Below are 13,660 nucleotides of genomic sequence, written 5' to 3'. Positions count from 1 at the left end.
AAGGTGGAGAGCATGAGGAAGAAGGAGTAGACCGTCTGCCCTCTTTCATCATTTCCCCTCCACGCTGCTGCTGCCCCTGAACCCACCTTCATTAAAACTCACTAGAGGGTTATGAATGGGCCTGTCTGGCCTACTGCGCGGCCTTGAAAGCCCAGCTGGTTCCTATTACAGACTCTTACAATACACGCGTGTGTGCATGGTTTGGTGGGTGTGGGTGAGAGAAAGAGAGACAGAGCTCATTCATCTGACACAGAGGGGTAACAGGTTCTAGTTAATCCCTGGCAGGTAGCCCTGATGAGACCCAGTATTCAGGTGCTGCCAGAATTGAGCACCATTTGGAAGGGTGGGAGGGGCACAAACATCTTTCAGTGGAAGTAAAGGTGGAGAACAGCGACGTGACCCCCGCGTTTTCAAGCCGCAGTCAATGCTGTTTCCCCATGAAACTCTGAGACGCTTATCTTTCTCCTCCTGATCCCATCATCCTCAGCATCCTTGTACACAGCTTCCTTTAAAAGAAAAAATCATCTTCATCCTGCTCCCACTTTCCATGTGCTCATCACTCAGCTCTTTCAGTGTTTATGCTGTTCTTCTTTCACCTGCCTACCCTCTGTAATTTATAATAATACATTTCAAGAAAAAAAGGTGCCCTTTTTATGATAAGACATTATTTTCCTGGATGTTGTCCAAACACAAGGATGGGATTTCAGGCCCTGAGCCAGACATTTTGGGTCCACTTCTATGAAAGTATATAAATCTGACTGAGCCACAGAGGAGATGTATATAAACTCAGTCCCATGGCCTTTTGTTCTCATGTTGGTCTCCTATTCTCCTATTGCAGCAACAAGCGGGGTGGAGGAGGGGGGTGACGACTGAAATAAAACTGCTTAGTTGAAGAGTCCGTGCTACAGTAGCTTCATGTATCATCCAAACAAGGGTCTTTCAAGCTGGAAGCATTTCCACTCAATTTGTTAAGGAGAAGAACGGGAGTTACGAGGCGACTGCCATTATGAATCATAATTACTGCACAAATCCACGTTATCCTATCCAACTTTGAATTATATTCCCTTGTACCTTTAATGCTGCCGGACTGTGATTAAAAACAAACCGGGTGCACTTGTGCTATCGGAGCCATCTGCATACTGACAAATGTCAGGCTGCTCTGAGTGACAGACGCTGTACATCACTGTGGTATTGGCGAGAAAGGGAAGCAAAAAAAAAAGAAAAAAAGAAAGACACGGAAAGAAGACATGTCTTATTTATGATAGCAATGTGGTTTAAATTGAGCCCACTCACACTAACCCCCCAACTCCACCCCCGCATTGAATTCCCAGGCTTGAGTAAATCGCCTCACTTACGTCGGAGTTTATATTCTCATGCCCTCCCAACCGCCAGGCCTTCGCTCCCACCCCCCACAAACAGATTTTTTCCCCCCTCTTGTGTTTTTCTCTCTCCCATCACTAACACCCTCATTCACAGCAGCACCCTACACCCCCCACCCACCTCCCAAACCATCCTAAACTCCTGCACAGGGCAACACATGTGCTTCCAATTAAGTTTTCTTTTGTGAAGAAGCTGCCTCCTTCTTGCGTTCATGAGAAGAGATATATATGTATAAAAGGCATGTGTATAATGGTAAATTGCCCTCATTAGCAATGTGTAAAAAATATTTTTCCCATCCCATTTGCATATTTGAATTGGATTTAAGTTATATAGGTTTCATGCACATGTATTTACCTTTATTGCTTTTCTCAGACAATGCTATCAGGTGTAAATACAACATGCCTATTTGCACGCCTGTCTCCGTTGCAAATGGCCTAAACAGGCAATCAAAAAATGTGCTTTTCTCATTGAGACACAATGTGGATGCTAAAACGCATCAACTTCCTGAAGGTTTTGCTTGCGACCACTAGAGGAGCTCCTACAACACATGAACACAGCAGCCCACTCGGTTAGAGTCTGAGTAGTTGCCGTCTGTGGCTGGGAAGCTTTTTATCGTAACACTTCAATGAAATTCTTGCAATCATGTTTCAGCCACTAATGGTAGCGTGATTTCCTTTTACCCTCAAAGAGTGGAGGGGTTTGGCAGATGTCTCAGAGGGTCACATATCATTCAGTGTTAGGCTGTACATCCACTTTCATGAAATAAAGGAATTGGCTAAACATGCATGCACATATGTTTATTCATTGTTTACAGGTGACTCACATAGCAGCGATGTTTAAATGGGGTTGTTTTCGAGGCTGCTTGCTGCAGCTTGTGATTGAAATTACCGTTGCTAGGGAGACGCTCTAATTTGGCTTCATTGTAGACGTTGTGGTTTGAGCAACAGGTGCCTGTTATTTTTGGTTGCTTTGTTGCAGGGCTCTGCGTGTTTAAGTACGCTGTGTTTGCATGTGTGTGTGTGCGTGTGTTTCTTCTGCAAGGGTGTATGCACAAAAGTGTGTGTACTGATGTGTGTCCTACCATGCTACCTTTGCATCTTCAGAAGGACAGAAATACACAGCCGCAAGCTGAGACAAGCAGGAGCAAATAAGGCTCTGCGGTTCGCCGAGCTCCACACCCATGGGATGCTTAGCATTTGTTTACCAACCCTCTTGAAGGTGTGAGATTTTTTTAAGGGTTATTTAAACCTCACTTCAATTCACACAAGCAAATCAGGTAAGAGGGGGAAAAAAATCAGGTTACCAAAGTTGTGTGAACTGAATCAACCGCCGCTCAACTTGACCTTTAAATTTTTCCATTCCTCTGTTTAACTAAACTGATACACAGGGGTTTGAGCTGACAGACTACGAGGATAAAGTGATTAGACTTTGCATACTCTGGTCCTTGTTCTGTGATGTGAAACCGAAAGTGTGTTTATTATGAATTTAAATGACAACTTGCGCTAAAGTAGCCTGCATACATTGCAACCGCTTCATAATCCACCTTATGTTGACATAAAAATGAAGCAACATATGCGTGAAACGGACCCATTTTTAAAGTAAGTCTGATGGTTCATTTTTATTCTGAAACAGTAATATTTCCATTGACTTAGCTGTCCCTGATGTCCACTGATAGTGACATAATGCATGTTAAATATAATTGGGGGTTTTGGTAGCACTTTATAGTTCTGTTCTGTAGTACTAAAACATTAATGGGGTAATAGGTCAATAAACAAGAGTGAATCGTGCCAGCCAGTTTTCTCTGGCAACGCTTGTCTGGCTAAATGTTTTTACCTTTTTTGTGCTAATGTGAGCATAAGTTAGCTGACCTGAATTGCAAGCTATGGTGGCTCAGCTTATTTGTCCTGAGAGCTGAGTCGCCGGTAAATTATTCAGCCTGCTCTTTTCAAAACTAACAGTTGAATGCAAGCTGCAAATAACACAGCCAAGTTAAACCTAGTTGTTTTGTCTAATGTTACTACAAATATTACCATGCATAGAACCTTTATCAGCTAGCACGATACTAGATTATTTATTATGTTAAACAACTTGGAATTTAGCTAACAAATTTGTAAATAAAGATTGCCTACTAGCAAAGATGAGGTGTGGTGTGGTAGTTAGTTGTTAATAAGGGTGCAATTCGGTAGAAACCTCTAGTCTACATGTTCCTACTTATGCCCCAAAAGGCTGATTCTGTTCATCTGGACGTAACGTTTTCAATGGGAGAAACGTTTCGTCACTCATCCAAGTCACTTCTTCTGAAGAAGCACGTTTCGTCTTCATGACACAATTGAAAACTCTTCTTTCAAAGTGATAGTTTTAGCTATGCAAGGGGCTGCTTTCTGTAAGGAAATTAAGTGCATGGTTTGTTGGCTTTGGAACTGATGGTGCAATGCAAAGGTCTCAAACTTAAATGAGCTGTGGCCCACTGCTGTCATCTCTTTGGAGGGACACTTTAGTGTTCAAGTAGTACAAAAACAACCCCCCACCAAACAAGAAAATGTAGTGTTTGTTTGGTTTTTTAAAAAAAATTTCAAATAAACTGCAAATGTGAACACAATTGTTTTTCTGAAGCCTCCTTTTTCATTGAACTACCAACTAAACAAATTGTTACTCTCCTTCTTGCCAAACACGTGGCAGCACTTTTGCTGTCATTTTGTTTGTATTTAACAAAACAAAAATGCAGACATAAGTGTGCACATTCGTTTTTGACTGCTAGTCAAAATTGTTTTCTTTACAGACAACTCTCTCACTAAACTAACACAACCAATCCCTCAACATGTTTGTACTCTCTGCTCATATTAAATCATTTTTTGCTTTTTAAAGAACTTATTTTAACGTTGCACTCAACAACAAACAAATCCTCCCTAACAAAAAAAGTAAGCTCAGGGGCCAAATCGCATTATAATTCTCCACGGCAATATCGGGGTGACATGGGCCATAAGTGGCTCCCGGGCGAGTTTGAGACCCCTGGTGAGCAAATTGCAAAGTCTGAAATTCTCAAACTGAGTAAATCAACAAGTTCACCTCATTCCTGTTAGAGCCCAGAGAATTGCTGATGTGCTGCACGAAAACAAAATCAAAACTTTTTTAAAATCTATTTATCAAATCTGTTCTGTAGGAAAATACCTGTATGGAAAAAACATGTATATATTAGCTGAAAACATTTTATGCTGTTAAAATTTGAGATTATTTCATATTAAATATTGAGGTTAAATGGTGCAGCTGGCCAAATATAAAAGTGGGATTTAATCAGAAGCTAAAATTGAATCACCTGTGTCTGAAGAAGAAAACACGAGACTGAGCATATTGTGTGTAATAATTGTAACAATTGAAGAAAGTAGTTACAATGCATATAAGGTGACACAAAAATGCACTTCACACTTGCCGCCTTTTTTCCTTCCACACCTTCAAGGCTTTCAGTGATAAATGTGTTAAGACTAAGGAAGCCACTGTGTCCACCTACCACCAGCCCCAGCAGGCCACCTCTTTCTAACCTTATGCAAAACTGATCTAAGTTTCAGAGAGTCAAAAAGAGTGAGAAAAAGAGAGATGGAGTGAAGCAGCAAAAAAGAAAAAAGTTTTACCCTGTGACCTCTCTCCAGGCCCCGAGCAGGGAGTAGGACTGAGCCCACCACATCACTGCATGGTGCTTGCCCCCTCTGTTATTCCAACTCTCTGGTTACGGTCCTAAACCCAAGGGGGTCTTTAACTCAGGCCTTGGGATCACAGACCTGACTGTTAACAGCTCCAAGGTGAAAGGCCTTGGACATTGCCCTCCATGTTACATACTCCCCTGGCTTAGCCAAGTCCTTGGAGACTTCAGCCTCCTCCTTGGTGTGTAAGGACTAGTTTGTGCTTAGGTCTTGGCATGCCAAGGTGTTGTATTACCGCTTTTTCACGTTGTGAAGATGGTGTTCACCGTTTGTGTCAACATATAATTAAACACACAACTTTTCAAGGATTCATTTGAATGCACAAATGGTAATTCGGTATTTTATACGCTACCGATAATTCAACGTTTGCCTCCTCCCTTCTCACTGCCACACACCAGCTCAGTATTTTTTAATCAATTATTTCAGTCATTAGCAGTGATTAGTTTCAATCTCACATGTCAGATAAACATTGTAATTTCACCTAAAAATGATGGATTGCAGTAAAGAAAGTAAGCTAATAATAATTTAAATATATGCATGCTTGTCAACTAATGTTCCTCTTTTGTTTAAGCCCCTTTCATGACCTGGCAATTTATCTTTTTGACAGTATGGCAGTGTTCAGACCAGTTAAATGTCCATTATCTCCCAAACCATTACCTGCTTATGTACCACATTTAAACCTGTCAAAATCTATCCAAATATAGTAATTGATGTGTGATCCATTGCAGGCCTAAAGACCCTGTGCTCTTTTTTTGTCAAAATTACACTTGTCATTTTTTATCTGAGGACTTGCCTCTCAAGATAAGAGTTGTTCTTCACCCACAGGTATGATTTGTCTCCTCTGTCAGCGGCATTTGTCTCCTCAGCCCCCCGCCCCCCCAGAGTTAATTACATTTCTGCAAAAAACATGTATTGCATGCAAAGTACCGTGAAAACATGAGTGACTGAAGTAAGAATGTTTGAACCTTAAACGGTTCTATTTAGCAATTAAGAAAATAAAAACTCACATGACTCATATAGCCATAGAGTAAATATGCATATGTACACACATACTGACTCAGTCTGTCAAAAAACAGAGGCAGATGGTACATTGTGATAATAATTATACTGTTGTGTCTGGCCTGGCAAAGGATTTCCTCTGGGAAGTGTCTGGCTGCTGCTGTGATGATGCTTCATTGAAACTGGGTGGAGGTCCATCGCTTAACAGCTGAACAGTCTGCTTTATGTGAAAACAGGGTGTCTTTTTTTCCCCATCTGTCACACGCATAGCATACAGTTGAACATATATGTATTTTTATATACATACAAATACACACAGAGACATAACAGAATGAAAAAAATTAACGGAGCCAACTGAATGTTTGGCCAAAGGTCAATTAAGGGTTTTACTGCATTTCTCATATACTTTATATACTTGAGCAAAAAGATTGAGGAGTTGTGAACTCTGTACTTCAGCACTGGGGTTTGAATTATCATGCGCTTCATTGTTGTTTTGCCACTGCTTTGCTCGTGTCTCCATTGACCCTTGACGTTCTACTATCTCAGCCACACAGACACAACACACCTACGCTGGTCAGCCAGCGGCCTTGTTCCCCTATTGTCTTCCATTCCACTAGTCATGACCCTGAACAGCACACTGCAGGGGTCTGTTCCTTTTTATAATGGAAGGGTTTCCTCCTCTTGCATTGTTGCTGTTTGCCAGCGCTTCCTCCTTTCATTCACTGACCTCTTCTCTACTTCCTGTTTGTGTGGTGTACCAGTGGTCATCACGGGGTGGTTTGGCTCTTAATTATCGTGGGTAAAAGGGTGTGATTGAGACAGTGTGAAGCAGAGAAACTTGCATCTTGTGTCTGTTTGTGATACGCTAATGCCAGATGTTTGTGCAGATTGGTGCTATAGCACATTACATTTTATTGATGCTTCTGTCCAAAAGAAAAAAAAAGAAATCATATACTGTAGACTTAATGCACATTGGTTACTATTTGGGGTTTGTTGTTTTACTCAAGGGCCCTTGAATCTCAACATGATGATTTCATCAGCCATCTTTAGTGATTAATGAATTTACCAACTGAGCTCCAGCTCCTGGCAATGAACAAGCTAGAAATGAACACGCAGACATTTGGTAACATGTTTTGTATTATTGTAAGGTCTTTACCTTACAATGTAAAGCGCCTTGAGGCAACTATTGTTGTGATTTGGTGCTATATAAATAAAACTGAGTTGAATTGAATGAGTTAAGACAGATAAGACACTAAAATGCCAAGTTTAACCTGATCCTTAATAGAAAGGATTGTACAGTTTTTCACTACAGTATTTTGTTTTTGGTGGGAGTTTATTGATGCTGATTGATATCAAGTTCTTTTGAACATGTTAACAAGTCTGAGAACTTTATAAGACAATAAATATCAGGTACATGAGTCGATATTTCAGTCCTGAAAGAAACAAAAGGGTCATTAGGTAATTTTCATATCTTCACATTTATGGGCAATTCCAGTGTTTTTGTAACTGCTGTTGAAATGAGCACATGAAATCAGACTTTCACTTTTGAGACAAATTAGCTTTTTATCTCTAACTTTATAAATGTTTGATTGACTGTTAAAAGAAATACTTGGTAACTTTTTACCTGGTACTTTCTTGAAATCATATATTCATAACCTTTCCCTGACTAACTTTTATATAACTTTTCCATGTCACCAAGGACCCGTTATTTACCAGTTTATGAAGATCCAGGCTGGTGGTGTGCAGTCGCCTCTGATTGCAGAACAATCTGTGAGTTCCACTTCAGATCTTATGTCCCAAGAGAGTCCTTTTTATAGTTTAACAGGAACCAAACCTCCCCTGTGACTTCTACTCATCTGTGCGAATGACATAGTTTTCTTCATAATTTATCTGTTATTTTTTCCCTCTCTGTTTTATGTTCCTCACGCAAAGTAATCAACAGTGATAAGGAGGATGCGAATATGTTTTTGTGATGGCGGAAAGGCAAAGGGTTAAAAACTGGAGCACAATGATACACTTTCAAATTGAATTTACATTCACACGCATGCATGGTTCTGCTAGTTTCTTGCCAATTTTTTTTTTTACTTTTATGTTTTTCATAAACTATGGCCTCAAGTGTTTAGATGAGCAATTGAAAATAAACAATACAGTTGACACTAGAATTCAAATCAAACAATCCGCAGCACAACAATGAAGCTCAAGTGTTGGCATTACAAGTCAATGGCTAACTATTCATGCATACTTTGTTGCCCAGCCGATGTTAAAACTATAGCAGGAAATGATGTAAATGGTGACCCGGGGAGGCAAAAACATTGTATAAAGGGAGTCTCATGAGAGTCTGGCTGACAATGGATCAAAATGAGACTATAAGAACAATGGAACACAAGTTACTGACAACATTCACAGCCCGACCAGATGCTAGTGTGAGAAAAAAGAAAGAAAGAAAAAAACCCTGCAGTTTGATTATTTGGACCTTTGAGCTGTTGGAGTCACTGCTACAGCCCACCTGGATATTACAAAGCCTCATCATACAGAGATGGGAGGCTGAACTCTAAGTCATGGGCTCTTATCTCATTCCGACATCTGTTTGCACTGGGTCTTCCAGATGTTTCCTGCTTGGCTTCTGCTGATTCTTAGTAGGGCCAAGGGCCTGCACACTTGCCTGTCCTCTCAGCCTAATGCTGGTGCGAGACCTTTGGGTCCTATCAAATGTGTTTACCTAAGGCCCCACATTGATACTAACTTGGCGACAAGGCTAAATCATGCTCCAAATGTCATCATCTGTTAGTGGGAGAGGCAAGTTATTTTTGATACAGGGCAAGTGCTTTGGCCTTCATATAGGGCAAATGGGAGGATTTTCTTTTCTTTTTTTTGCTGATTATCTTCTTATTCAGAGGACTTGTATTTGTATTGTATCAAGGTGCAGCTAACTGAATCAGACAACTGAAGTTAAGTCACTGAGGCCTACGTGACAACAATCACTGCTTATTTCATTAAATAATGGTGTCCTTTGTTTGCTTAAGATACAGTTTGGAAGACAGCCAATGGGAGTCGTGCTAATTTAGACTTCGATGTGGAAAATGACTTCATCATTAGTTTAATATCTGATGTGATATTTGACAAACACTTCAGAGCTTAGACACGTACACAACCTTGTTAATGGAGATTCAGTTAACAACAAATGAAACAAAAACAACAAAAATATCTTAATACAACAGTGTGAAGTAGGATTGACTTTGGAATGTATGCAAGTATTCTAGCATACACCGGAAACAAAGCTAAAACAACATTTATAGAGCTGACAAGTTCTGTATGTCTACGTTTCAGTTCTCATGCCTCCCGCCCCGATGCATGTTCCCTTTACAGATTATTAGCATGTTCGAAAACAAACAGCAAAATTGACGATTCAGTAAAGAACTGCAATACTGTGATGACATCAAGTTATTTGTAATATCAAAATAGATATTAGATGGGATAATAAAATCTTTAATTTCACATACAGTGACCAGTGACCATGACCAGCTTTAACCTTTGCACTTTAACTTTACTATATGTTGACTTCTGACTTCTTCTAGAAATTCTTCTGGAGAAGAATTTATTCTGAAGAAGAATTTAAACAAAAAAGAAAAGCTCATAAAAATAACAAGTGGCAAGGTTAAACCAAATATAGGGAGTCTTCTGATTGTTGGGATTTTCTCTGTTTTATTGTAGGGTCTTTAGCTTATAATATAAAGTACCTTTTTGTGATTTAGTGCTATATAAATAAAATTAAACTGCATAGGATTTTAATTGATCAAATGTATAGTTAGGGTTGGATCATGTGAATCCACCCTGAGTTATTTATAAATAAGCCTAGGCTGCCTTTCAACTTGAGAAGGATTATAAGGCCATTTGTAAAAAAGTTGAAGTCCATTATTCCACAGTGAGAAAAAAATATTCTTAAAGATAGTGGAAGTGTTGCCAGGAGAAAGCCTCGTCTGTCTATCAGGCTGTGCTGCCATGATCCTTTTATTTTGATAATTATAATGATAATTTTTTTTTCAAACAGCCGCGTTTGTTGGACAATGGTAAAGTTATCATTAAGTTTTTAGTAATTTTTTTGTTTTACCTGCACTCTCTACTCACTACTTATGGTTAATGTTTAAAGGCATCCCCGTGGACTGGGGCCTAGCTATATTCTACCACTTCATTAGCAGAAGGGAAAGAAAAAGCGAAATACCGTGTTTGTATCTAAGCCATGCAGAGATCAGTGTTTTACTGCACCTTGATAAAAGTCAGAGACAGGCTCTTACGAGATGCCGAGTTGGTCTATCATCTCTGACAGCCATGGAGACTGCTTGCCTGTCTCCTGTCTCATCCTCCTATTCCTGATATACTTCTTTACACAACTGTCCAACCAGCCATCCTCCCTCTTAAATCCCCTTCGAACTCAACGTAACCTCATTCCTGCTATCCTTCCTCTCATGTCTCTTTTTGCCGTTTATTCTTGTCCATTTATCCTGATTCTGCTTGTCTACTGATGGTGATACCAATACAGAAGTGGCAGGCTGTAATAAAGTTAGTATGGATGGAAACTGATAAGAAGTTTGCAACTCTGATTTCATTATTGATATCACTTAGATATCACTTAGGGTTAGAGAAAAAAGTGTAGTACAAATTGATTTGTTTTGCATTACATGTTTAATGTAAAGTATCTACAAACATTTTGCATTTGATTAGAACTGGCATGAAAAAATAAGAATAGTTGACTCGACTTGATTCGGTTTCCGTTACAGCTGAGTACTACCTCAGTGTGTAGGGGGTGATTATAGCAACATGTCCAAAGGTTTGTGATGTCATTGTATATAAATGAGTCCTTTGTTAGTAGATCACCTGCAGACCATTCTGCCCCCATCACTGGATTTTTGTTATTGCGTCTTCATGCCAAGCTCAAACTGTAAAAGCTAAAATTGAGATCACTGTTAGAACCACGTTCTTCTTACAGCCACTGAGCTTTATTCACATAGACTGCCGAGGATAACCGGCCTTCTCCTATTCTTTCAGTTAAAGGCTAAAGACAGAGGATGTTGTGTTCTAAGTTCCACTTTGAGAGTCACCAACATCGCTAGGCAGTGTATCAAAGACATTGCATTCGTGCAAATTACTTACATGCTTTGGGGAGAAATGTTTGTCCATGTTTTCATTCGTCACGGTGTCTTTGCTTGTGAAATAGAACTATGCTTTAGAGCACTTCTGCCTCAGCTCCATGTTGGATATGTTCTGAACCAAAATACGGACCACGTCATCATGTAAATGCATCCTGACATTAGTGGAACTCATAACTGGAATTGACTAACATTGCAAGGAACTGAACAACTGGCAACCAACCACTTCTTTACAAGAACTGGTTCTCTATTTCCATTCCTAGAAGTTCGATTTTTCCATTGTTTTTTTGATGAATTATTTTTCCTAATTTTTCATTATTAATATAATTGTTATTTTTAGCAGCAGTAGCACTAATAGCAGTAGTACTTCATCTGCCTTCAGAACAGCATGCACTCGATTTCTGTGATTTACAAAAAAAGAAAATCTACCACAGCACAACGTCTCTGTTGTTCGAGGTGCTATACGACAAGGTGGGGGAGAAGACGCACATGTTTCGTCATGAAAGTGAAGTGTCTGAAAGCTTCAGACAGATTACAGGAGACACTGTTTGATGGTTTGGCAAATGTATGTCACCCACACACACACAAAAAAACCCCAGGACCGTACACACGGTAGTTTATGCAGATTTTTTAAACCCCAAAGCAAACTGCAAAAACTTTAAGATGTGAACTTTAACAGAGGCATGTGTGTTAAGAGGAACACTTGGGGCGAGGAATGGGGGGTGTTCATTGCCCTTTTGCAGCCATACAACATTGGTAGGTAATCATTCTAGCGCACAAAAACACCTACTGTAGAAATCCACTGGGTCCTATGTCTTTCACTCCTCTGCTGTGTTTGTGGCTTTCTATTCCTGCATCACTATGATGCTGAAGTTATGTCATTTTCCTGCTTATTCATTTGAAAGCATTTTCACAGAAAAGAAACTCTCTTCAATAAATGGAGAAGTATGAACATGTATCAGTTTGTTGCGAAATAGATCTGAGACACAATATAAGACTGCAGCTGGTCTAAAGCCATCTTTGTTATTAGTTTTGAGTTATTTCTAATAAGCACCTATTCTTGATTCTTGCTGTATTAAAACCACTGGCACTAATATGCAAGAGGCTTTGAGGCAAGAGGATCTATTTAATATCCTCCTACATTTCATTTGAATTATAAGGATCAGAGTTTATTTATAGAGTGTACTGCCAAGATGTGTGATTCTTTCCAGACCGTTTGGCACAAAGCTTTGCAGAGTGCCCAGCAGATGGTTCTTTTATTCACCTTATCTGGCTCTTTTTTTTTTTTGGACTGTTTTTTTTTTATCATTTTTCTTTTATAGAATGCTCTGGCTCAGTTCTTTTGGAGAGGAAATCCATCAGATCTGCAGTGGTGCACTGTACCTCTCGGCTCATAAATTGTACATGCCTGAAAGTAGCAGGAAGTAGAGGCCTAATAGGGTGTATCCTCCAGGTTTCCTGTTAGGTTAACCCACTGGGCCTGGGGTATTCTACCCTGCCAGTGGTTCATAAGACATGACCCCCTGTTGCCCTAGCACTTAAAATGAATGGGCCTATAATGTGGTCAAGCTGCAATATCATCACTGAGCAGTTTCTTTTTCTTTTCTTTTTTTTTTTTTTTGGTATAGGATTGTATCATATTCTGTTTTCGTACAAAAATATAAACCTCCACCCCCAAGCTATTTTAATGCCACAGTTACCTCTGTTGTCAGTCATAAAGAGCAGGTGATCTGCAAGACGGATTGGGGAGCTCCAATTCCAAACAAGCAATGTTAGCAGCTAACATCTTGTGCACATTGCAAGGAAAAAAAAAAGGATCAAGAAATTACAGTTGTTGTTTGGTTATATGATTTCCAAATCATTACAGGGCTTACACTCTTCAGATGCACGCATGCAGCTGTTTTTTCACTGTTTGATTGAATTTCCAGCTCAGCCTCATCGAGTTTCCAGGGAATCAGGCATAAGCAGGCACTGAAAGGGTTAGGCTTGAGCACGGAAACTCTTGCTCAAAGCAAATACGCACACACACACACACACACACACACACACACCACACATACACGTAGAGAAAAAGAAAGAGAAAGAAAAAGGTGATCAGGTGCCACATCTACATCCAGTCCCACCTGGACACAGATATATATATAGAAACAAGGTGAGGGCCATAGGTTCACAAGTCCTTCTTCTTAAAAGGGGGAGGAGTATGTCCTTGGTGTTGACCCATGCGCTTCTTTTAATTTTAATGAGAGCCGTCTGAAGGGTTGCAGGTGCTGGGAATCAGGTTTTGCGATACTTCTGAGTCTTGGCAGCTGTTGAAGTTGTTTAGGTTTCTGAGGAGTTTAGGTTTAGGTTCCTTGATTTTTTCATCACTGAATTGAGCTGGGCCTTTGAACCACCGGTGTGACACCACTAGCACTACCCCCAGGCCTCTTTTTACAGATGAAA

General features: G+C 39.9%; 1 long non-coding RNA gene across 1 annotated transcript in view; it reads left to right on the top strand.

Annotated features, from left to right (window-relative positions):
• The first annotated feature begins 2,060 nt into the window (after window positions 1–2,060).
• The window catches only part of LOC102296797, a 24,639-nt gene continuing 13,039 nt past the window's right edge, over window positions 2,061–13,660 (top strand). The window contains exons 1-2 of the long non-coding RNA XR_006054590.1: window positions 2,061–2,978; window positions 7,774–7,844. This is a non-coding gene — a long non-coding RNA (uncharacterized LOC102296797). The remainder of the gene's footprint in view (window positions 2,979–7,773; window positions 7,845–13,660) is intronic.

The sequence above is a fragment of the Haplochromis burtoni genome, unplaced genomic scaffold (assembly GCF_018398535.1).
Source record: "Haplochromis burtoni strain Fernald_Lab_line unplaced genomic scaffold, NCSU_Asbu1 Contig_88, whole genome shotgun sequence".
Classification (NCBI taxonomy): domain Eukaryota; kingdom Metazoa; phylum Chordata; class Actinopteri; order Cichliformes; family Cichlidae; genus Haplochromis; species Haplochromis burtoni.
The sequence above is the reverse complement of the archived record's forward strand: the minus strand, read 5'-3'. Positions and strand labels throughout refer to the sequence as shown.